This window comes from Eutrigla gurnardus (genome assembly GCF_963514095.1).
Source record: "Eutrigla gurnardus genome assembly, chromosome: 9".
Classification (NCBI taxonomy): domain Eukaryota; kingdom Metazoa; phylum Chordata; class Actinopteri; order Perciformes; family Triglidae; genus Eutrigla; species Eutrigla gurnardus.
The window spans coordinates 697,688-722,075 of record NC_139923.1 but is presented as its reverse complement, the minus strand read 5'-3'; the positions used below and the strand labels follow the sequence as shown (position 1 = coordinate 722,075).

General features: G+C 46.5%; 1 long non-coding RNA gene across 1 annotated transcript; it reads right to left on the bottom strand.

Moving 5' to 3' along the window:
- Positions 1-670: 670 nt before the first annotated feature.
- LOC311019045 lies at positions 671-4,159 on the bottom strand. Its single transcript, XR_014597779.1, has 3 exons — positions 4,071-4,159; positions 1,678-1,731; positions 671-870 (listed from the first exon to the last, which is right to left on the bottom strand). It is a non-coding gene; the product is annotated as an uncharacterized lncRNA (long non-coding RNA).
- Between the last annotated feature and the right edge of the window lie 20,229 nt (positions 4,160-24,388).

Sequence of the window (24,388 nt, the reverse complement as noted above, 5' to 3'; positions counted from 1 at the left end):
TAGGCAAATAAGTTACATTTTCAATATGTTACTTGTCATCAATGTTTCTAGAAAACAGTTAAGCACAAGAAGACAAGCAGCACAAGAAGAGTTTTTTTTTTTTTTTACCTCTGGTTCAGAATCTGAGTGTGTGTCAGATTTTGGGGCATTACATTGTTTTACATGGAGGGCAAGAAGCTGCAAAGGCATAACTTTAAAGCAACTCTTGCATTCAGCCTTTGGCATGTGGGAAAACTCCGGGGCATCGTGGGCAAGAGGTGCTAGATCAAATTCTTCCTGTAATGGAACAATGTACAGCGTGGTTTTCCCTCCTCCAGAGGCACTTCTGATTGTACTTCCTGTGTATCCCTCTGATTCAGGGGGTACTACAGATAAACATCGTTTTCCATTTCCATCTGTTGAAAAATTACAAGTTATCCGAAATTTTTTGTAGCTGGTTCAAACAATGAATCCAACAGTTTGCGTGAGCTTTATTTTTGTTTTTATACCAGCTGCTTTGTACAGAAGCCATCCTCCAGTGCTTGTTTCCATCTTTGGATAAGCACTTTCAAACAATATGGAGACCTAAAATGTAAGTATATATATTATGAATTTTCAACAGTTTCAGTTGCTTGATGAGAGGGTGTATAAGAGAAAGAAAGATAGATCACCTCTGAATGAGTCATGTCTTCATGCATGAGCAGAGTTCTCTTCCCCAGACCAGCCTGCATGTGTTGTAGGTCCTGAGCTGGTGAGGGGGTTGTTTCACAATTTTTGTGAAGTAGATAAGCTGTGAAATGAAAAGGGTTCCACTGTTTGGCTATCTTTGCTGGCCTATTAAAGCTTACTGAGCTTCGCTTGGACCCTCGCCTAAAAAATCCAGGGAAAGACCTGCAAAAAATGTTTCACAGTAAATAAATAGTACTGTATGGTATATTCCAATGCCATTTATTAGTTATAACAAATAAGATGGGATTTTTCTGATAACTATTACAATAATAGAATATTATTCTGTGGATTCATTGTTGTTACACAGTGTTTATTAATCACTATTTCAAATCTTAGACCTGGCCATTTCTTGATCCATGCTTGGGCGCTGCCCTGGGCTCTGTCCCTGACTCTTTTCTGTGCTGGCCTTGCCCAATGACTGGTTCAAAACTGAAAGAATACTCTGTACAGCTGCTGTGACTGCCTCAACACCAGGGGTTGCATTCTGCTAGAGAGTGGAGATGAACCAGTTCAGAAGTGCCAACATTGTATCTTGTGTGTCAACCTCTGGAGACAATAGATTATATTCACACCTTCTAATCTGTGCAAATTCACAAATACCATTATAAAGCATTGTGCATTGTTAGTTCAATAACAACCACAACTATTTATAACTTAATGTTATTTACTGTAATATATCCCTGAATGTTGTTCATTAATTATTTAATGCTCTCTCACTTAACTGGAGGTGACCTTGGTGAGGCAGAGATGTGTCAATCAGCTGTTATTTATTGGCACGAGTACCTGACTGGTATAACAAATTTGATAGCTTGAACTAACCAAACAAACGACACCAGAGAACAGGTCATACATTAATTTAGCTTGCTTTTGTTAGATTTTTGACTCGGGTCATAGGTGAAAACTTAGCCTTAGTGACAGTGTGATATTGGCTGGATCATAACATGTTGTAATAGATAGGTAGGTAATTACCTGGGACTGCATGTAGCCCCCTGTTTGGTCCTGATCAGGTCCCACAGTGTTACACTGTTCAACAGAGAGAAGGTGACAGTTAAGGTATTAACAAGGCAGCTCCATCAGTCTCCCCTGATTCACAGGGTAAATTATGTGATTTTTAACAAATGACATCATCACACTTGCGTGTGTAACCGTAGACACCGCATTGTCCGTCGGCGCTACATTGGATCGGGCATACAGCCCTGTAAACAAATACTAGTAAGGGAGTAAAAAGTAGAGGAGCTGGCGTCTCTCTGAATAAAAAGCACCATCTCACTCACATATACCTCTTTTCCACCAACGCGAACCTAGTTCAAGAGCCGGGCCGGTGCCCGTGCTGGTTCGCAGTTGGTTCAACTTGCGAACCGTCCGAGAACCTGTTTGCGTTTCCACCGGCTAGAGAGCCCAGAGAACCACGTCATTACGTCACTGTATACGTCTGAGGTTTCCCCGCAGCGCTAATTTCAAGCATAGCAGACATGTCTCTTCAGAAAAAGTGTTTATTTTGGTAAATAATTCAATAACAATAAAATACACAAAATACTAAAATACTAAAACTGTAGAACAGTGTGTGATCAATAGATTGGAGTGTTTAATGTTTAGTCATCTGCAGGTTGGACCTCCGTTCAATATCGCCGATGTCTGACAGCTCTAGAAACACAAACCAGAGAACAACGTGTCCACGGCGCTGCGAACACAGATGTTAAAGCCCTGATTATGCTTCCGCGTAGTGATAACGCAACGGCAACGCAACGGCCACGCAGTTGCTTGGAGACCGTGATGGTTCTGCGTTGGGTTTACGTGTCGAAATGAAATTCAATGCCACACCGGTAAAGGGCGCTATGTTTTTTGTAAAGACTGACCGACCGACCGAGACTCTTGGCGTATATCGTCGTTAGCCTCGTTATAGCGTATTTGTTTACATTCCGGCTTTAAACGTCCACAATTTTTCAGAACTTGGTGTTTTATTTCTTTGTGCAAAAGCGAGAAACTGCAAACAATAAAACGAGGTGAAAACAATAAAAGTAGCCTATTAAAAGTTTAAATGTCGGTGTTTATGAGTGGAAACCGGATAGCGGTCTCCAGCGGATGTAGTTAGCGGACCAATCACAGCCAATGCCGCTGCGTTGGTGTTGCGTCGCCTCGACGTGCGTCTAGGATTTTTGGGAGGTGCACGTCAGGCCCTTGCGTTGGACGTAAGGGGGGTCAGCAAAGACATATTATTTAATATCTCACTTTCATCATTTCTCTCGTTTGGATCCCCAAAATGTCAGTCTTGGTTATGGTACAGACACATATCTGTGTTCAAGTTGGATCAATTGGATAGACGTCCTGCGAAGTGGGCGGGACTTGAGTTTCGCTCTGCCGTTTCCAACATGGCGGCCGGGCCACAAACGATCTCATTTTACAGTTAAACTACACGCTAAAGCATGTTTCTGAAAACATTTTAGGCGGGAAATGTGTAGTGCAGTAACAGAATCTGGATTCATATTTGATCAACACTGCCTAGTTTGATAGTTTGAACGAAGTTTCTGGAGCCGGCGGCATTGCGTTGGACGGACGTCATTTGCATAAAGTTAAATCCATCGAACTTTATGCAAATTCACATACGGCGACTGGGCCGCCAACTCGACGTGCTTTATCCATCATGCGGAGCTCCTGCTCTACATAGACAATGAATGGGATCCGTTGACTTGACGTCTGTTGCCGGAGTTGGTGTGTCTGTACCCGCAAGCCCCCTTGCGTTGTGTCGACGCGGAAGCATAACTTGGGCTTCAGAAAGTGGCATGCTAACGTTGTTGTTAGCAATATCACGCTAGCTGGCTAGCTAGCCGGTCAGCTTACATTACCCGAGGATGCAAAGCCACTAGTTGCTGCTGTTACGAACGTGATCACTAGCTTGGTAAACTAAACAGAAATGTGTCGTTAGTTTGCAACGAGGTGAAACATTTTAAAAGTGAAACTTACCGGGAACAGTAACGTTAGTAAAACTCTGCAGCGGCGTATTTTCCCCCGTTGCCTCGAGCGTTAACCCCACCCCCAGCCCCTAACGTAAGCCGGGCCCGGTTCCAGCCCAGCAAAGAGTTGGGGCCGCTCGGGAACCAGTTTTCCAGGCCGAGAGCCGGCTCTTTGTCTGTGGAGACAGGAAGAACTGGTTCGCGATTGGGCACCGGCTCCGAACCGGCCCTCAAAATGCCTCGGTGGAAAAGGGGTATCAGTGCTTTACCTTGCCGTTATACAGCCTTTTCTGACAGGAAAGCTAAATTAAATCCCTCTTTCCTCTCCGAGACCATGCTTTGCTTTACTTATAACTTATAACACAACAAAATGTTACTCACAGACAATATATGTATGTAATAAATACTTACATTTAATTAGTTCTTCTTCTTGTTCTTCTTGTCACTCGTGTCGTTGTTCTTCTCCTTCTCTCCGTTTGCGCGCCAACTACCTACATTTAACTTCCGGGTCACTGAGCCTACTGATCTGTGTCAGTCAAAAACGAATCAGCCAATGGGGACGCTCTGCCCAGAAAGCCCGCCCACCCGAGAGGTTTGTGCCAAAACTGCAAACAAAAAATCAGGGAGCGCAAACGAGAGAGAGCAGCAGAGAGACCGCAAAGCCGAGTCAGCGCAAAGGTCTGAGCTTAGAGAGAGAAGCAGAGGGAACCGTAAACAAAATAATGTCAATATTTTACACTATTTGACAAATTATTTGATTGCAAGTTATATGTTTTATTTTTGAAATTAGTTTTATGTTCTCTCAAATTCCTATTTTTTTTTTGTTTCTTCTAAACAGGCTTCTTGGAGGTTTCAAGCAAGAAATAGGCCTACTTATCAGGAGAGAAGCATTTCCAATGATTCAAGCAGGAAACAGGATTCTTGAGGTTTCATGCAGGGATTCAGCTTCAGTAGATGTTATATGCAGGAGAGAAGCTTTTTCAATGATTCAAGCAAGAACAAATACGCTTATTTGGCTGTTTTAGGCAGGAGAGAAGCTTTTTCAATGATTCAAGCAGGAAATAGGCTTTTTGGAGGTTTCAAGCAAGAAATAGTCTTACTTCGCTGTTATACGCAGGGGAGAAGCTTTTTCATTGATTCAAGCAGGAAACAGGCTTTTTGGAGGTTTCATGCAGGTAATAGGTTTTCTTAGTTGTTTCAAGCAGGAGAGAAGCGTTTTCAATGATTCAAGCAGGAAACAGGCTTTTTGGAGGTTTCAAACAAGAAATAGGCTTGCTTAGCTGTTATACAAAGGAGAGAAGCTTTTTCAATGATTCAAGCAGGAAACAGGCTTCTTAGTTGTTTGATGCAGGGAATAGGTTTTCTTAGTTGTTTCAAGCAGGAGAGAAGCTTTTTCAATGATTCAAGTGGGAAACAGTCTTTTCAGAGGTTTCAAGCAAGAAATAATCTTACTTAGCTGTTATACGCAGGAGAGGAGCCTTTTCAATAATTCAAACAAGAAATAAGATAACTTATTTGTTATACGCAGGAGATGGGCTTTTTCAATGTTTCAAGCAAGACACAGGGTTTTTGGAGCTTTCAAGCAAGAAATAGGCTTACTTAGTGTCACGCCACAGTGAGGGGTGTCTTGTCTTGGCTTTTTGTCTTGTCATTTCCTGTTTTACTTTGAAAATAACTCCCCTCTCGTTTCAGGTCACTTGCCCTTCCTCACGTGTTTCCTGTCTGACGTCTTCCCCGATCCCTGATCACCTGTTTCCCATTACCCTCATGTGTTAAATAGTCTGTGTCTTCCCTTGTCCGGCGTCCGAGTATTACGTCATGTCCGTGTACCATGACTCCTCGCCAAAGCCACGTATTGTATCACCACGTATATGTTCTTTTGTTCTCTTGCCTTCCTCGTCTCGAGTGATAACGGTTGTACCTTTTTCTGGTTAGCCTTAGTTTAGGTCGCTCTCTTTTGTTTGTAGCCTTGTGCTGACCTCCGTTGTAGTGTCTTTGTTTTGCCCCTTTTTTTCCTCCCGTTTGGAGTGAATTTTCTTTGTTTGTTTCCGCTAGCATAGCCACCGTATGGTTCATAGTCTTCCCTTTTCCCCGTTAGCGTGATATTAATTCCCCGTACTTCCGCGTGTTTTCAGTTTATAGGCTCAGTGTTTCATAGCCTGTTTTGTGTTTCACTCTGTCACTGGAAGTGCTGAAAATAAAAGAGCCTATTTTCGTTCACAACTCTGCATCTGCAGGGTGTCCGCGGAGTCTTAAAAAGTCTTAAAAAGTCTTAAATTCATTTTTCTAAATTTAAGGCCTTAAAAAGTCTTAAATTCGTCCAAAATGTCACGTTTGTCTTAAATAAATAACTCAGAGGTCTTAAATTTGTCGGGGCAGGACTATTTTATTTTTCTCGCTGGACTTTTCGGGAAGGAGATGTAGAGAGGCTACTTTCTTGCTAGCTGCGTATATAAACGGATGTCTGCGCGCTTGCTAGCTAGTCTGCGACAATGGGTAAGTGCAAATTCAACGTCAGTTGGCTGGAAGACGTCCGTTTCCGAGGTTGGCTGGAGTCTCATTGAGTGACACACATGCTATGCTTGGGTTGTAATACAGCGGGATCCCCCCCACCATCGCGGGTTTTAGGTCTTAAATTTCATTCAAGGTGGTATTAAAAAGGTCTTAAAAAGTCTTAAATTTGACTTGCTGAAACCTGCAGATACCCTGATCTGAGTCCTCCTCCTTGACCCACCCTGACAGTATACTCGGACCAGTATGGATCCAGCAGAGGCAGAACGATTATCCGGGCGACTACACGTGCAGGAGGCTCGCCTCTCTCTCCAAGAGGAGTTCCAGACGGCAATGATGGCACACATGGGAAACCTCACGACCCAGCTACAGGGCACGGTCGACCAGTGCGCCCGACTGGCCGTTGCGGCCTCCACACCAGCTCCGCCCACGCCCTACGCCGGAGCCGGTTGCAAGTTGGTGCCACTGACGCAGTATTCAAGGGAACCCGGACTCAGTAAGGCTTTCATCATAGACTGTTCAATTCATTTTGAGTTAAACCCCTATGCTTTTCCCACGGACCGGTCCATGATAGCATTCATGATTTCCCACCTGACCGGGAGAGCCAAGGCCTTGGCGTCGGCGGAATGGGGTCGGCAATCGGCCGTCTGCAGCTCCTACGCAGAATTCCAGGCAGCACTAAGAAGGACTTTCGACCCGGTGTCGGACGACCGGGAGAAGGCGCAGGAGCTGAGCGGGCTAAGACAAGGCAAAGACTCTGTGTGTGACTACGTTGTCCGCTTCCGCACCTTGTCGGCGGAGAGCGGATGGAACTCAACGGCTTTCTACGACGTGTTTCTCAAGGGGCTGGCGGCTCCGATTGAGGATCTTCTAGTTCCCCTGGACTTACCTGCTGGATTGGACGACCTCATCGCGCTTGCCATCCGGACGGATAACTGGCGCGAACCCCGCGGTCGCCGTCACAGAGCTGGTCGGCGCCCCGCCGCACCCTGCCGGAGCAACGTCACTACCCCCCCGCAGAAGGAGGAGAGGACCCCATGCAGCTGGGCAGGGCATGGCTCTCACTGGAGGAGAGGCGAAAGCGTCAGCTGGAGGGCAGGTGCTTCTACTGCGGGGAGGTCGGTCACCTCGTCATCACCTGTCCGGCCAAGCAACCCGTAGCGGTGAGTCAGATCACCGCTCTAGGCCCCGTCCCAGTCTATGAATTGAACAGTCTATGATAAAACACCACCCAGTCACTGAACTCAAGGCATTAATCGACTCGGGGGCTGACAAGAGTCTAATGGACTAGGGCTTAGCTAGAAAGTTGGGGATTGAGTCAGAACCGCTAGCCAAGCCTATCAAGGCCCAATCTCTTAACGGGAAGGAACTATTTTTATCACCCGCATCAGTGAACCCGTATACATGTACATTAATGACCACCAAAAGAACATTCGTTTTTACCTGTTCAGCTCATCATCCCACACACTGGTTCTGGGGTTCTGGCTGTTTCTCCACAACCCCAAGGTGGATTGGAGATCCGGGGAAATTGAGGGTTGGGGAAAAGATTGTACCCACAAATGTTTGATCGACACGACTCTGGGCAATGATGTAGCAGAGGTTAACCTGATGTCTGTACACCCCGTCACAGAACCCGAGAACCCGGACCTGAACTCTGTGCCCTCCTGCCACCACCCACTCAGAGAAATTTCAGCAAGACCAAAGCCATGTCCCTTCCTCCTCACCGCCCGTATGACTGCCCCATAAACCTCATCCCAGGATCCACCATCCCCAAGGGCCGCCTGTATTCGGTCTCCAGGCCAGAAAGGGAGGCCATGAGAGAGTACCTGAAGACATCGCTGAAGGCGGGCCTAATCCGCCCTTCGTCATCACCAGCAGGCTTCTTCTTCGTGGCCTCCTAAAAGCCAAGAACCACATTTTGTCTGGAGAAAGGAAGGAAGCTGCTTTGTCTCTTGTTGGTAAGTCAGAAATTAATTGTAGATTAAGGTTTAGGCATTCTGTGAGTAAAGCTAGTTGTAACATTTAGTCTTGTGTTGATAGCTTGTTGTTTAAATTCTTGTGAAGCTGTCTATGCTAAGTGAGTAATCAGCTAGTTTCAGCCAGCTCAGCTGAAGTCAATAGAGTTGATTGGAGGGAGGGGTCACAGTCAGAACTTAAAGGACTGCCAGTGAAGCTCCTTCAAACCACATTTTGTCTGGAGAAAGGAAGGAAGCTGCTTTGTCTCTTGTTGGTAAGTCAGAAACTAATTGTAGATTTGGGTTTAGGCATTGTGTGAGTGAAGCTAGTTGTAACATTTAGTCTTGTGTTGATAGCTTGTTGTTTACATTCTTGTGAAGTTGTCTATGCTAAGTGAGTAATCAGCTAGTTTCAGCCAGCTCAGCTGTAGTCAATAGAGTTGATTGGAGGGAGTCCCAACCCTGTTCTCTGGACACGGGTGTCCCTCAAGGCTCAGTATTAGGACTACTTCTGTTCTCACTATACACCAGATCACTAGGTTCTGTTATCACATCGCATGGATTCTCCTACCATTGCTACGCAGATGACACCCAGCTGTTCCTCTCTTTTCCCCCGACCTCTGACACCCACATTGCAACTCGCATCTCGGACTGTCTGGCTGACATCTCTGTCTGGACAACTACACATCACCTCAAGCTTAACCTGAATAGAACCGGACTCCTCTTCATCCCAGGGAAAGACTGCCCTCGCATGGACCTGTCGGTCACTGTCAAGGGCATCACAGTATTGCCGTCGTCAACTGCAAGGAACCTTGGTGTAATCCTTGATGTCCAACTATCCTGCACCCCCAACATCACTGCTGTGGCCCGATCCTGCAGATTTGCCCCCTACAATATCCGCAGGATTCGGACCTTCCTCACAAAGGATGCAACGCAACTCCTGGTCCAAGCACTGGTCATCTCCCGCCTTGACTACTGCAAATCTCTCCTGGCCGGACTCCTGGCCTCTGCGATTAAACCATTGCGGCTGACCAGAACGCTGCAGCACGCCTTTTCTTCAATCTACCCAAATTCTCCCATGTGACCCCCCTCCTCCGTGACCTCCACTGGCTCCCTGTTGCAGCATGCATCCAATTCAAGATGATGACACTGGCCTTCAGGGCCATCAATGGAACGGCACCCATCTACCTTCAAACACTGGTCAAACCTCATGCCCCGAAGCGAGCACTTCGCTCCTCTACTTCAGCTGGCCGGCTGGTACCACCATCGCTGAAATCAAACAAATGTCGCTCAGCAAAGTCCAGACTCTTCTCTGTTCTGGCGCCTCAGTGGTGGAACGAACTCCCGACTAATGTCAGGACAGCAGAGTCATTTGCCATCTTCCGAAAAAGGCTCAAGACTCACCTGTTCAGACTTCACCTCGACTCTACATAGCATGACCCACTAACACCCCCCCCCCCCCCCCCAAAAAAAAAACACCCTTACCTATAGCACTCAGATCATAGCACTGTTGCTCTTGAGGTACTACTTTACTCAGATGAGGACCTAACACTTGTTCTATTTTTAGCTCTTACTTTATCGGCAATGATACGTTGTGGTTTCTTTGTTTCCTTCTTTTGACAAATGTACTTATTGTAAGTCTGCTAAATGACCTAAATGTAAATGTATCCGTTACCCCCTCCCTCTCATGTCCTCTGTCTTCGACCAGCTTCAACAGGCCAAGGTCTTCACAAAGCTGGACCTTCGCAACGCGTACCATTTGGTCCGCATCAGAGAGGGGTATGAATGGAAGACCGGTTTTAACACGCCTAGTGGTCACTATGAGTACCTAGTCATGCCATTCGGACTCACCAACGCTCCGGCTGTGTTCCAAGCCATGGTAAATGAGATATTGAGGGATTTCCTCGACCACTTTGTCTATGTGTACTTGGATGACATCTTAATATACTCCCCAGACATTGACACTCACCGAAACCATGTGACCAAAGTTCTTAAAAGACTCCTAGATAATCATTTGTATGTCAAAGCAGAGAAAAGTGTGTTTCATGCCGACACCATCTCCTTCCTGGGCTTCATAGTAGCCCCTGGAAGAGTACAGATGGACCCGGCTAAAATTAGCGCTGTAGCCGAGTGGCCCACTCCTGATAGCCGCAAGAAGGTTCAGCAGTTCCTGGGGTTTGCTAACTTTTACAGGCGGTTCATCAGAGGCTTTAGCGCAATAGCGGCCCCTCTCCATGCTCTTACCTCCACACAGGTGCAGTTCCAGTGGTCTCCGATGGCAGAAAAGGCATTCCAGAACCTCAAGCGCCGCTATACTTCGGCATCCATCCTCACCATGTCGGATCCCCAGCGTCAGTTCGTGGTCGAAGTGGATGCTTCCAAAGAAGGAGTCGGGGCCATCCTCTCCCAACGCTCCGAACAAGACGGTAAAATGCACCCATGCGACTTTCTGTCACGGCGGCTGTCCAGAGCGGAAAGAAACTATGATGTCGGTAACAGAGAACTGCTAGCAGTTAAAATTGCCTTGGAGGAGTGGAGACACTGGATAGAGGGGGCCGACCACCCATTCATAGTCTGGACCGATCACAAGAACCTAGAATATATCTGGAAAGCCAAGAGACTCAACTCTCGCCAGGCCAGGTGGGCGCTCTTTTTTAACCGTTTTTCTTTCTCTCTCTCTTACAGGCGTCCAGGAACGTCAAGCCGGACGTCCTGTCCCAACTGTTCGACCCCGAGCCTGTTGCCAAGGAACCAGAGACCATCCTTCCACTTACCCGTGTGGTTGGTGCGGTAACTTGGCAAATATAAGAAGAGGTGAAGCAGGCTAACGATGAAGTCCCGCCACCCAGTGGGTGCCCAGAAAATCGTCTGTTTGTCCCGGTCGAATTGTGCCCACAGGTGATCCACTGGGCTCACACCTCACTGCTCTCATGCCATCCGGGAGTTCGGAGAACGATGTTCGCCATCTCCCGGCGATTCCGGTGGCCGTCCATGGAGCCGGAGGTTCGGGAGTACGTGGAGGCATGTTCGGTCTGCGCTCGCAACAAGACGTCCTCCGGGTCCCGCATGGGCCTCCTGCAACCACTTCCTATCCCCTCCAGAACGTGGTCGGACATCTCCGGACATCTCTGGACTTCGTCACGGGGCTCCCGATCTCCCAACGTAGTACTACGGTCCTCACGGTGGTAGACCGTTGGTTGGTGGTTAGGTTTATTGCCCTGTCTAAGCTGCCCTCTGCCAAAGAGATGGCAGAGATCATGATGACTAACGTTTTTAGAATCCATGGCTTCCCAAGGGACATCGTCTCTGACCAGGGGCCCCAGTTCGTGTCCCGGTTCTGGAGGGAGTTTTGCCGGCTCATCGGAGCTAAGGCCAGCCTGACGTCAGGATATCACCCGGAGGCTAACGGCCAGACCGAATGCCTCAACCAGCAATTGGAAACCGGTCTCTCAGTTGCTGTTGGAAATCAACAGCAACAAACACAAGGGCGCTGCTCTTGTGGCGACCGGCAGCAGGCGTTTGGCGTGTGCGTTGAGTGTGTGTGTTTTTAGTTGTTTGCTAACTTAGTCGGTGTTTACTAACTTTTAAACTAGCGGCATCCTGTTTTAATGCTCTTATGCGCACTTTAAAGAGACTTTTGTAGCGCTGGAGTCGAAGATGGAGATAGTATTTTTACTTTTCCTGACGGCCACGCTGAATCACACACTGGGACTGGTTGTGAATCCTCCTCACTCAAGTAGGATTCAATACAATCGTGACATCCTTCTTGGATTTCAATCGCATGGCTTCCCAGAGGATCTACTCGTGGACTTTTCCCCTTCCAGTGGCGAGTATGTTTTTAACTGCAACAATGACTTTATGCGCACTTCTGCGAACACTCGGAGCGAGGCGAGGAGGAGGAAGAGGGGAAAGAAAGGCGGTGTTCGACAGCGGCTAAGGAAGCTGACCCGGGCTAATCGTCTCCCTTTACCATCTATAGTCCTGTCAAATGTCCAGTCGTTAAAAAACAAGACTGATGAACTGCAAGCGTGTGTGTCCTTTATGCACGAGTTCAGGGATGTGTGTGTATTGGCTCTCACTGAGACGTGGTTAACTGACGCAGATCCAGACTCCACTCTTATCATAGATGGATTCGGAGCTCCAATACGGCTGGACCGTGACCCGAGGACGACAGGAAAGAGCCGCGGCGGGGGCGTCTGTCTGTACATCAATCCCAGGTGGTGCACTAATGTCACGGTTCGTGAACAAATCTGTTTACCGGACATCGAGCTGCTGTCGGTATCAGTGAGGCCCTTCTATCTACCGAGGGAATTCCCTCAAATATTCCTGACGGTAGTGTACATCCATCCCAGCGCAAACGCGAATGCTGCTGCTGACGTCATTCATTCGGTGTCACAGCGACTTCAATCTCTGTCACCTGATGCACCAAGTTTCTTCCTTGGAGATTTTAATCATGTCAACTGCAAAAAGACTTTGAATGGCTTCAAGCAGTACGTCACCTGTCCTACTCGTGGCAACAATACGTTGGACTTGTGCTACGGCTCTATTAAAGGGGCCTACACCTCTGTTGCTGGCCCACCTCTCGGTTCCTCAGACCACAACGTAGTGCACCTGCTTCCCACGTACAAGTCTGTGCTGCGCAGGGACAGAGTGCAGACACATGATGTACAGGTGTGGAATGAGGAGAGCACTTTGGCACTACAGGGGTGTTTTGACTGCACCATTTGGTCTGTGTTTGAGGAATCATCCAACAGTATTGATGAACTGGCAGATGTAGTGTGCAGCTACATATCCTTTTGCACTGACAGTGTGATCCCACATAAAAAGGTTTTTTCCTATCCGAACAGCAAACCATGGATAACGAAGGAACTCAAAAGCCTACTCAGAGAAAAAAAGACTGTCTTCAAGAGTGGTGACAAGGCTGCATATGCACAAATTAGAAAAGTTGTTAGAGCTGAGATCATAAAGGCGAAAAGTGCCTATAAAGAAAAAATTGAATCCAAACTGTATGACTATGATCTCAAGTCTGTGTGGAATGGCATGAAACTGATGACAGGCCTACAGAAATGTAATAATAATTCTGTCTCTTTGAATGGCTTTACTTCCAACATGCAGCTTACAGACGAGCTAAATAAATTTTATTTGAGATTTAATGTAGATGTTTTTAATGATAAAAATAAGTAACATGAGAGAGCTTGTCAGAGACACTTCTGCCCCTGACATTGACCTGTCCTATGTCACCAACCTTCTTAAACAGACTAAAGTAAATAAGAGCCCGGGGCCAGACAATATTAGTGGCAGAGTGCTCAAGTCCTGTGCCTCGCAACTTAGTGGAATTTTCACTCAGTCTCTCCAGCTGCAGACCGTTCCTAAGGTGTGGGAACATGCAACTATTGTCCCCGTGGCTAAAATAAAAAGCCCCAAAGTCTTAAATGACTTCCGACCAATAGCCCCCACCTCTTTGGTGATGAAGGTCTTTGAAAAGCTAGTTAAGAAGGAAGTATTGAAGCAGGTCAATGGCCTCCTAGATCCTCTGCAGTTTGCCTATCAGGCAGGTAGGGGCGTGGAAGATGCAACTCGGTTTTTAATAAATGTCTTAGTTAAACATCTGGAGGCCCCTAAGACATATGCAAGGCTTTTGTTTGTCGACTTCTCGTTGGCATTCAATACCATCCAGCCCTATCTTCTTGCAGAGAAACTTACTTTGCATTTTAATCTGAACCCAAATCTTGTTGGCTGGTTACTGGACTTTTTGTTTGATCGATCACAATGTGTGAAAGTCAATGGTGTGTTATCATCTAAGTTATTGTCTTCAACGGGTTCCCCACAGGGCTGTGTCCTGTCCTCACTGCTTTTTATTCTGTACACAAACTCCTGTAGGAGTACATATGAGAACAGGCATATTCTGAAGTTCGCTGATGACTCTGTCATAATAAGTCTTTTAAAGGACAGTGAAACTGAGCATGGTACTGTGGTAGATGATTTTATAACATGGTGCAATGATTTCTTCTTGTCAATCAATGTGCTAAAAACAAAAGACATGCTTATTGATTTCCGAAAATCCCAACCTATCACTCCTCGGACAATCATTCAGGACAAGGAGGTTGAGATTGTATCAGAATATAAATATTTAGGGACTCTCATCGACAATAAACTGAGTTTTGAAGCAAATACAGATGTAGTATGTAAAAAGGTTCAGCAGCGCCTGTTCTTTTTAAGAAAATTGAATTCATTCAAAGTCTGTAATATCTTAATGACCTTATTCTATCAATGTTTTATCGAGTCTGTTCTTACTTATTGCTGTGTGGCCTGGTTTGGATTCCTCACCCTGTCCAACAAAAACAGGCTAGCAAGGCTTACCAAAGTGGCAAGCAAGGTGATCGGGGTGCAGCAAGCCCAGCTTCAGGACATATATCTCAAGCGAATATGGACCAAAGCTAAACTTATTACTGACTGTCCTGACCACCCACTTTATAAGGAGTTTGACCTCCTTCCATCTGGACGCCGTTTTAGGATGCCTAAGACCAGAACGCGGCGTGCCAGGGTCTCCTTTATCCCTGCTGCCATAGACAGGCTTAATCTCTTGGGCTAGGCTTGGTTATTCTCCCAGGCCTCTGCACTTAAATGCACTTGGGTATTAAGTGTTGTTTATCTTATTTTATTTTTATTTTTATTTCCAATTCTTGCAGCACTATGCACTTTAATGCACTGCTTGCATTCTTACTTGCGCAGAGCATTATGCATTATGTATTATGTATTGTTATTATTATTACTATTATTATCAACAGTAATTTATTAGTAGTATGTTTCTATTACTTGTACTGTTTTTAATGTATTACTGCACTATGGTGTGCCTGGTGACATGTTGATGTCTTGGATGCTGTTTTTTTGTCTTGTGTCTGTAATGCTTGCTGCAAATCCAATTTCCCTCGGGATATGAATAAAACTGAACTGAACTGAACTGAACAGAATCCCTCGACATGGAGCAAACACCTGGTCTGGGTAGAGTACGCACACAACTCACTGCCAACATCTGCCACAGGGCTCACTCCATTCCACTGTGCTTACGGCTATCAACCTCCAGTCTTTCCAGAGAACGAACGGGAAGCGTCGGTCCCCTGCCATGATTCGCCGCTGCCGCCGCATCTGGGCAGCTGCCCGCCAGGTGCTGATCCGACAAGGAGACCGGGTCAAAAGGGCGGCGGACTGCAAAAGACGGCCGGCCCCCGGCTATCAGCCAGGCCAGAGGGTGTGGCTCTCGGCCATGGACCTGCATCTTAGGGTCCCCTCCAGGAAGCTGGCTCCCTGTTTTGTGGGGCCATTCCCCGTCACCAGGGTCATCGGACCCTCAGCGGTACGTCTTCGCCTGCCTCGGTCCCTCCGCGTTCATCCAACATTCCACGCCAGCCAGGTGAAACCAGTCAAAGACAGTCCTAAGACAGTCTCGCCTTCCTCGTCTCGAGTGATTTTGTGTTGTACCTTTTCCCTGTTAGGGTGATATTAGTTCCCCGTACTTCTGCGTGTTTTCAGTTATAGGCTAAGTGTTTCATAGCCTGTTTTGTGTTTCACTCTGTCGCTGGAAGTGCTGAAAATAAAAGAGCCTATTTTCGTTCACAACTCTGCATCTGAGTCCTCCTCCTTGACCCACCCTGACACTTAGCTGTTATACGCAGGAGATGGGCTTTTTCAATTTTTCAAGCAAGACACAGGGTTTTTGGAGGTTTAATGCAGGGAATAGGTTTTATTAGTTGTTTCAAGCAGGAGAGAAGCTTTCTCAATGATTCAAGTGGGAAACAGGCTTCTTGGAGGTTTCATGCAGGGAATAGGCTCTCTTAACTGTTAGACACAGGAGAGAAGCTTTTTCAATGATTCAAGCATAAAACAGGCTTCTTGGAGGTTTCAAGCAAGAAATAGGCTTAGTTACCTGTTATACACAGGAGAGAAGCTTTTTCAATGATTCAAGCAGGAAACAGGCTTCTTGGAGGTTTCATGCAGGGAATAGGCTCTCTTAGCTGTTAGACGCAGGAGAGAAGCTTTTTCAATGATTCAAGCGGGAAACAGGCGTTCTGGAGGTTTCAAGCAAGAAATAATCTTACTTAGCTGGTATACACAGTAGAGAAGCATTTTCAATGATTAGAGCAAGAAACATTCTTCTTGGAGGTTTCATGCAAGAAATAGGCTTACTCAGCTTTTAATAATACAGGGTTTATGAATCTATACTTCATTTTGGTTAGCTGTGATCATTGCAATATTTTGATTGACTGCCACCACTAATGCTTGCCTACTACTAACAGGGTTGTTCAAATTAATTGCGTTACCAGTAACCTGTGGTGGACAGCGATCGGTTGAGGCAGGGTTAACCACAGCAGACAGACCGCTTGTGATGATATTAGGGCCAGGTCAGTGGTGAATGTCCCCGGTGAGTAGCAGACAAAGTATGATGACAAGATTGTCACTTTGCTGGCTTTTTGGTGTTGTCATTGTCCATTTTTTGATTCTGTTTTGACAATAAGGTTGGATAAACATGTCAAGCAGTATCTTATTTCCATATCCAAAATGTTTGCTAACTTTAGAGCTTTCAAATTTAATGTTACGATTTACAGAATGAGCCTGTGTACTGAAGTCACTCTGCTCAGAACTGTTATGTGATTAAGAACATGACCAGTATCAAAAAGTTTTAACATAAAACCATAAATTAAAAGAGCTATCAAAATGCCAAGAACACCTGTCGCCATCTTGTTATGTCAGATATAAAGATGTTACTGCCAAGAACTACTTAGCTGTTATTTCCACACTGGGCAAGACATCAGGTGTTGAGGTTTGGAGGTAGAGGGCTGCAGAAGGTGCAGCAGCTGCTAAAGGAGAGAGACTCCGCCTTCAGGTCAAAGGACAAGGCCCTCTACAACACTGAGGCCAAGGCAGAGTGCAAGGGCAGGATTGAGGACTGCTTCTTAGCAACGACTCGAGGAGGGTATGGCAGGGCGTCCAGCACATGACCAACTCAGAGCCAACAGGCTCTCAGCTGCGGGGGACAACCCACACTTGGCGGAAGAGCTGAACTCCTTCTACGCCCAGTTCGAGGTGGGGCAAGTGGGAGGGGGGGGCACATCCCAACCCTCACATCCACCAGCCCTCAGTAGCCTCATCCTCACAGAACACGAGGTAACATGCACGCTGAGGGCGGTCAACCCCAGGAGAGCCACAGGTCCAGATGGTGTTCTGGGATAGGTGCTGCAGGACTGTGCTGACCAGCTGACCGGAGTTCTCACTAAGATCTTTAACCGGTCCCTGTCCCAGTCCCTGTCCCATCGTTCTACCCTGCCTGAAAAGCTCCATAATCATCCCGGTCCCAAAGAAAAGCACAGTGAGCTACCTTAATGACTACCGTCCAGTGGCACTCACACCCAGCATCATAAAGTGCTTTGAGAAGCTGGTCCAAACACACATCATCTCATCCATGCCACCCAGGCTAGACCCACACCAGTTTGCATATCGAGCCAACAGGTCCACAGAAGACGCCATTGTGACGGCTCTCCACTCCACCCTGTCCCATCTGGAGGAGAGGAGTAGCTATGTCAGGCTGCTCTTTGTGGATTTTAGCTCTGCATTTAACACCATACTGCCAGACTGGTGTGCAAACTGTCTGACCTGGGACTACCACTCAACTCCTGTTCCTGGATCAAGGACTTTCTGAACGACTGACCCCGGAGAGTGAGGGTGGGCTACCACACCTCCACAGTCCTCAGTCGTCGTCGACTTCAGGAGGAAGAAGACTGCGATCCAGCCCCTGCTCATCGACAGTGAATGCATGGAGAGAGTTTCAGCCTTCTGCTTCCTGGGGGTGCACATCCAGGAGGACCTGACCTGGAGGACCAATAGGACAAATAGACTGAGACTCAGTTTTTACCCCAGGGCCATCCAGGGCCTAGTGCTGCTAGGACTTGACCTCCCACCAATTCACACACACGTGCGCGCACACACGCATGCACACACATGCAACATCCAGAATCACATGCAAGAACTGCCCTTAGTGCAATACTGTAAATTACCTGTCTTTTATAACCATATCTATGAGTAGACTGTCTACAAACCTTCTGCACATTAAACTGGCTCTCAGGTCTTCCTATTACAAGCAGTTGAACTCTAAATGCATCCATCCATCCATCCATCCATTGTCTACAATGGATTGATTGTCTACATTGTCTCTCTCCAAATTTCGCTGTACTTGTACATGCTACCAGTGCATTGACAATAAAGATAATTTGTTCATTCATTCAGTTGAAAATAGGTGATGTCATTGCACAGATTCATATCTGTTGTTATAGGCACCATGGGAAAGACTCCTATTAGTTTTTAATTGTTTTAAATACCACATAATGTATCTGTGACAATGACTGAGTAAATTGGAATAAATCAAAGGAGAAATGTGAAATATCTATCCTCACCTATTGTTTTCCCCTATTTGACAGGATAACACCATACTACACCAATGGTTCCAGGCACAACGATGCCATTGATCATCTTCAGCAACCCCTTTACTACAAATGTACCAAATCTGATAGAATTTGAGTAAACTGGAGCACTGGAGCTTTTGGATTTGAAGTGGACCTTGCTTCAGTGACTGAGTGGGGGGGTTTTCTCAGGAGGTAGAGTGGGTGGCTGGCAACCGCAAGATTGCTGGTTCGATCCCTGGCTCCTCATAGGTGAGGGCCTGGTGTCCCTGAGCAAGACACCTCACCCTAATTGCTCCTGACATGCTGGCTGTCGCATTACTGTAAAGCGCTTTGGATATATAAATACATTTTGTATTATCAGGTCAACAAGTGTTGACAAGTGTTGACCTGATACAAACATTCATAAAAATTCAGCGAAACTTTTTCAAACTCTCGTGTGAAACTTGCGTGACAGCATCGACTGGGTAAACACTACGGTAGCGTTAGCAGCCGAGGATAGAAGCTATCAGGCAAGTGTTCTTTAAATAAACTCCTGGTGTACTTACAAACTTTCAAATGCCTCGTTTTGTGAGTACAGACCCTATGTGTACTACTGCAGAGGTTTGGTAACATTCCATTCATTATTAGTGGGGTAATTTACGAGATATACAAGATGTTAGCGCCAGTACTAAGCCATTCGGCTGATAGCCCTATCTTGACAAATGCTGACCATCGCTAAAAATGCTTCTGAGAGGGTATTTGGCTGGATGTCATGGTGGAAATGACCTAGGGTGCATTTTGCTCCCCACCATCACTTTAAGTAAAACTTGCTAATGTGCAATATAAATGTAAATGATCAATGTCAATGTGCAATAAGAAAACAAAATTATCGCAATTAGTGCAAACAATGTACTCTTGAAAACAACTATTGCAAATTCAAATAATGCAAACATGAATAGAATAATAAAAGTAACGGTGCAACATATGCGGGGGGGGGATTTTTGGCATCATTACTCACTCTGAAGTCTCATCTCATGATACTCCAGATAGAAGTTTCTCTCAGGAACGAGGCAAAGCACTTGGAGCAGTAAATGGATGTCTTCATATCCTTTACTTTATAGCTTCTCCTTCTTCATCTCCTTCTCCGTCTCCTTCTCCGTCACTTTCTCCGTGCAGACCAAACCCGTCCTGCGATCCTGAGTGACAGTTCTCTGCCAGCACACGGGCATGCAAGTTTTGGTGAGCTGACATCACTGCTGCTGTAAATGCAACAACTGACTGCCTCTGTATCTCAGCAGAAATCTCCGCCGTGTCCTTCTCTGTGTTCTAAATTTTCTTTGCCATGGTGGAAAACACATGGGGCCCTAGTTTCGTAGACCAGGCGCAGTCAGCTTTCAGCGCACCTGCGCCGCGCCGACGGGGTGTGTCCGCCTGGACTTTGCAAGTTTCGTGCACCGCGCAGGCCGGCGCAGGCTCGCGCAGGCACACCTCCCGACTCGCCCACCGGCGCAAGTGGGAAAGAGGGAGGAGAAGAAGGCGTGAGTGGGAGACGAGGAGGAGACGAGGCGTGGACTGGGATAAACACAGCCGATTCAGATCTTCACCAATCAAATGAGCTCCTCTCCTCTCCTTTAATGCGTTAGGGGAGGTTCAGTGCAAGTTCCGTCACTTGACAACCCGATGACAGAAGCAGCGCCGCCGCTGTGCGCGCGTATCATAATAATAACAATGCCGATATTATAAAAAACAGGAGAGAGAGAGGGAGATGTTTTGGTCCGAGAGGCTGAGTTTCCGTTACGCGTGCCATCCGCCTTTGATCTGACGTCAGATGTGACGGGACAATCTATATAGATATAAATTCACGTGTTGATTCAGTTAGTTGCATTAAATAGTGTTTGTTGTGATTATTTATTGCATGTAAATGTGCCTGGAACTGTGGAAACCTGCCTGTGAGGTCTCGGTGACGTGTTCGCACTGCGCGCCGTCAACCAAACTTCCGATCCGCCAGCTGTGATTCGCATTGAATGAATGGACTTTATTTACGCCTTACGCCTTGCGCCGAAAGTAGACCAGGTTGGAGCTGGCGAGCTTTCAGCGCAGTCTCGGCGAGGCTTTTTGCCACGAAACTTCCGCTACGCCAAGCTGAATCTGTGACGCCTCCCCCTGCTGCGCCGCCACACCCATCTTGGCGCAGGCGATCCACCAAACTGCCAAACTGACGGTGCGCAAGGCTGCGCGGGTCGAAACTTGCACTGCGCCGGCTGCGCCACCCTGCGCCGGTCTACGAAACTAGGGCCCATGGTGTCAAATAAAACTTCTTTGTCGTCCAATACGCCGCTGCACGTTCGGCTCCCCTGCGCTCTGTGTAAAAGCTTCCTGCAACACGATGACGTTGCCGTCGGTACGCATGGATTTTTAAGTCGGCTGGGTATTGTGTTCTATACGATGTTTGGTATCATTCAACAGAGTAGCTTCTCCCCTTTCATTTGACTATAAACATGGCTGCACCATCAGCCGCTAATCATGTTACATTGGCGGAATTGAATTCAAAAATACAAAGTTTTGATAATGGATTTGTGGAGAGAAACGATAGACCAGTGGCTGTGAATTTAGGAGAGTCTAATGATCTGGAACTGAATGCAGTTCAGTCATGGTGTTTACTGAGAAATGTCCCATCATTGGAGATTTGGAACCTTCTTCTGACGAACATTGGGGCCTACTTCTTTTATTACTATAAATAGTAAACATTGTATTTTCTCCCATGTTATCTTAGGGTATCTGTGTACAAAAAACGCTAAGTTCTTGTCTATAGTGTGTGTGTGGTGTGTGTGTGACATAATCCTATAGATACATTTAAGATAAGATGGCGGATGGCGTGCATCGCGGGTCAGCAGCTCCTGGTTTGAGTCAGCGGCCACGATTAAAACCGACAATCTACAAGACTGATGATCAAGTTATTGTAGAGGATGAGTTTCTCAACTTCCTTGTGGTCAAAATTAAAACGATGACCCAGGATGAAATAGTCCTTCTAGCCTCGAATGCCTTCGACTCTGAGTGGATCGAGTCCTCAAAGAAGGTGTTGTTTGAACTCTGTCCTGACACTAAGCAACGGTGCGTGACCCACAAAGGCAACCAAAAAGATGCCAATAATATCAAATGGTGCCTAAAAGTATTGAATGAATATGGAGATAATATTCCCCGGTTCGTCTCCCACTACCTCGATGAGTTGCCGCCTGTGTCTTTTAACAATCTGGATGTGTCCAACCTGCTGAGCAAAATGGAGCGGCTACACAGTGAAGTTTGCGCGCTAAGGCACGCAGTGAAACTTCAGGCAGATGTCGGCGAGGATCTACGCATGGTGGTTGCGACCATGGACAGCAAAGTTGCCACCGTAGAGCGTAGACTGGAGCTGAGTCACAATGGAGGGCTGTTGGCGCCGAGCAACACTGAACCAGCCTGCACCAGCGCTGTGCGTAATGACCCAGCTGGAGAGGATGGCACGGCCTCGGCGGAGGACGCGCGCGTCACTGGCCTTGCTGCAGCCGGTGACTCCACCTGTGCAGGCCTGTCTGCTGAGTCAGGGACCGTGAATGGCGGCGCGAGCCCAGGAGGATCTGTAGTCAACACGCCGCAATGGAGCAGGGTTGTAAAACAGAAGCGACCTCAGAGAAAGATCAGCCAGGATCAACCTGTTTCCATGAAACAGCATGTTGGAAAAACTGATCGGAGGGCGTCTAAACCTATCATTGGCACCGCTGCACAAGGGAATATAAAGGTGGTCCGTACGAAGTTGGTGAGTGTTTTCGCTACCAGATTCACACCAGATCTCGATGCAGATACTCTGTCCAACTACTTGACTAAACAACTTGGCCATGATGTTAAATGTGAGCGTATTGACACCGTGAGCAGCCGATACAGCTCGTTTAAAGTCTGTGCTGAGTGTAATGATGTTATGGAGATGTTCAGAGCTCTGGCCTGAAGGTTGCGTTGTGAGACGCTACTATGAGCCACGCAAAGCAGGGCAAATGGGTGCTGGCAGAGCTAGGCTTACTGCTGGTCCAAATGCGCCAAATGGGGCTACGGCGGTGCTGCCGAACTAATATTATTTATGCGGGTTGGATCATATAACTGTCGCGGGCTGCGCCTGGGCAACAACGCAGGAGATAATTGCCGGCGCTCAGTAGTGGACAACTTGCTGAAAAAGTGTGACATTCTATGTCTCCAAGAAACTTTGTTACCAAAGCAAGACTTGGGGAAACTGAACTCTTTTAATGACAATTTTCACGGGGCTGGTGAATCCACAACGGATCTTTCCCTGGGAATAGTGAGAGGAAGAATAGCAGGGGGCGTGGCCATCCTCTGGCACAAAAAGTTGGACTCGATGATAAAAGTCATCAGGCTTGAAGCTGACTGGTGTATTGCTGTCCTCATAAAAATTAATAACAAGGAATTTAGCATCCTCAACGTATATACACCATATGAAGCATTGGCAAATGAGGATGAATATCTAAATCGACTTGCTTTTATAATTCTTTTATCTCTGAGAACCAAGCCACAAGTGTATTTGTAGTGGGTGATATGAATGCTGATATATCAGATAAAAGCTCTTTGTTTGCAAACCATATGTTACAGTTCTGTGATGAACATAATCTAACCGTATCCACTCAAATGTTTTTGCCTGCAGACAGTTTCTCTTACATAAGTGAGGCCTGGCATACTACATCATGGCTTGACCATTGCATTAGCACTGCCGATGCACATGATATTATAAGAACTATAGAGATTGTCTATGAGGCATCCACCTCTGATCATATTCCTTTTGTCATGACATTGGACTGTGATAGTCTCCCTGAGCTGACACAGCAGGGGAAAAATTCCTCTAATAACAAAATTGACTGGTCTAAACTCACAAATGAGGATAGGCTTTCATACTATGGAAACACCGATGTTCTCTTGAGTAGTCTCTGTCTGCCCAAAGATGCTGTCCTGTGCAATGATGTAAATTGTAACCTAAAATCTCATTGTGAGGATCTCTGTGCCTTGTATGATTGTATTGTGGGATCTGTATATGAGGCCAGCACAACGTACTGTAACAACTCTGAGAGAAGACACACTATTAAGCCAGGGTGGAACAAACATGTGTCTCACCATCATGCAGAAGCCAAGAGTGCATGTAGGGCTTGGGTACAGGCAGGCAGACCAAGAGAAGGACCTGTTCTTGATTACAAAAAAGCCACTACTGCTAGATATAAATATGCAGTTCGTTATGTTAATAAAAATGAGCAAGAAATGAGAGCAGATTCCATGGCTGAAAAGCTCCTTGGTAACGATGTCACTGGGTTTTGGAAAGAGGTAAAAGCTATTAACAGGGACAATACATCATTACCTTGTACCATAGAGGGGGTTTCTGGTGGTGGCAACATAGCTGAACTGTGGAGGCAACACTACTCAGAGCTTTTTAATTGTGTTAAAAGTGACCCCTAAACCTTAGGCAAGATTTCCAGTGGTGATACTGTGCAAATCACAGTCAACGAAGTACTACAAGCTATTGCACAGTTAGCTGATAACAAGGCATGTGGGTCAGATAAAATTTCAGCAGAACATCTTAAATATGCTAGCCCAAGAGCAGAAATTCTTCTAGCTATTTGTTTTACTAGTTTTATGACCCATGGAGTGCTACCAGACTCTATGTTATCGGTAACTCTGGTCCCTGTCATTAAGAATAAAGCCGGCAAGGTGGGCAGCCTGGACAACTACCGACCAATTGCTTTAGCCAGTGTGCTGTCCAAAGTCTTGGAGAGCATATTATTAAATAGAGTGTCTGTTTATG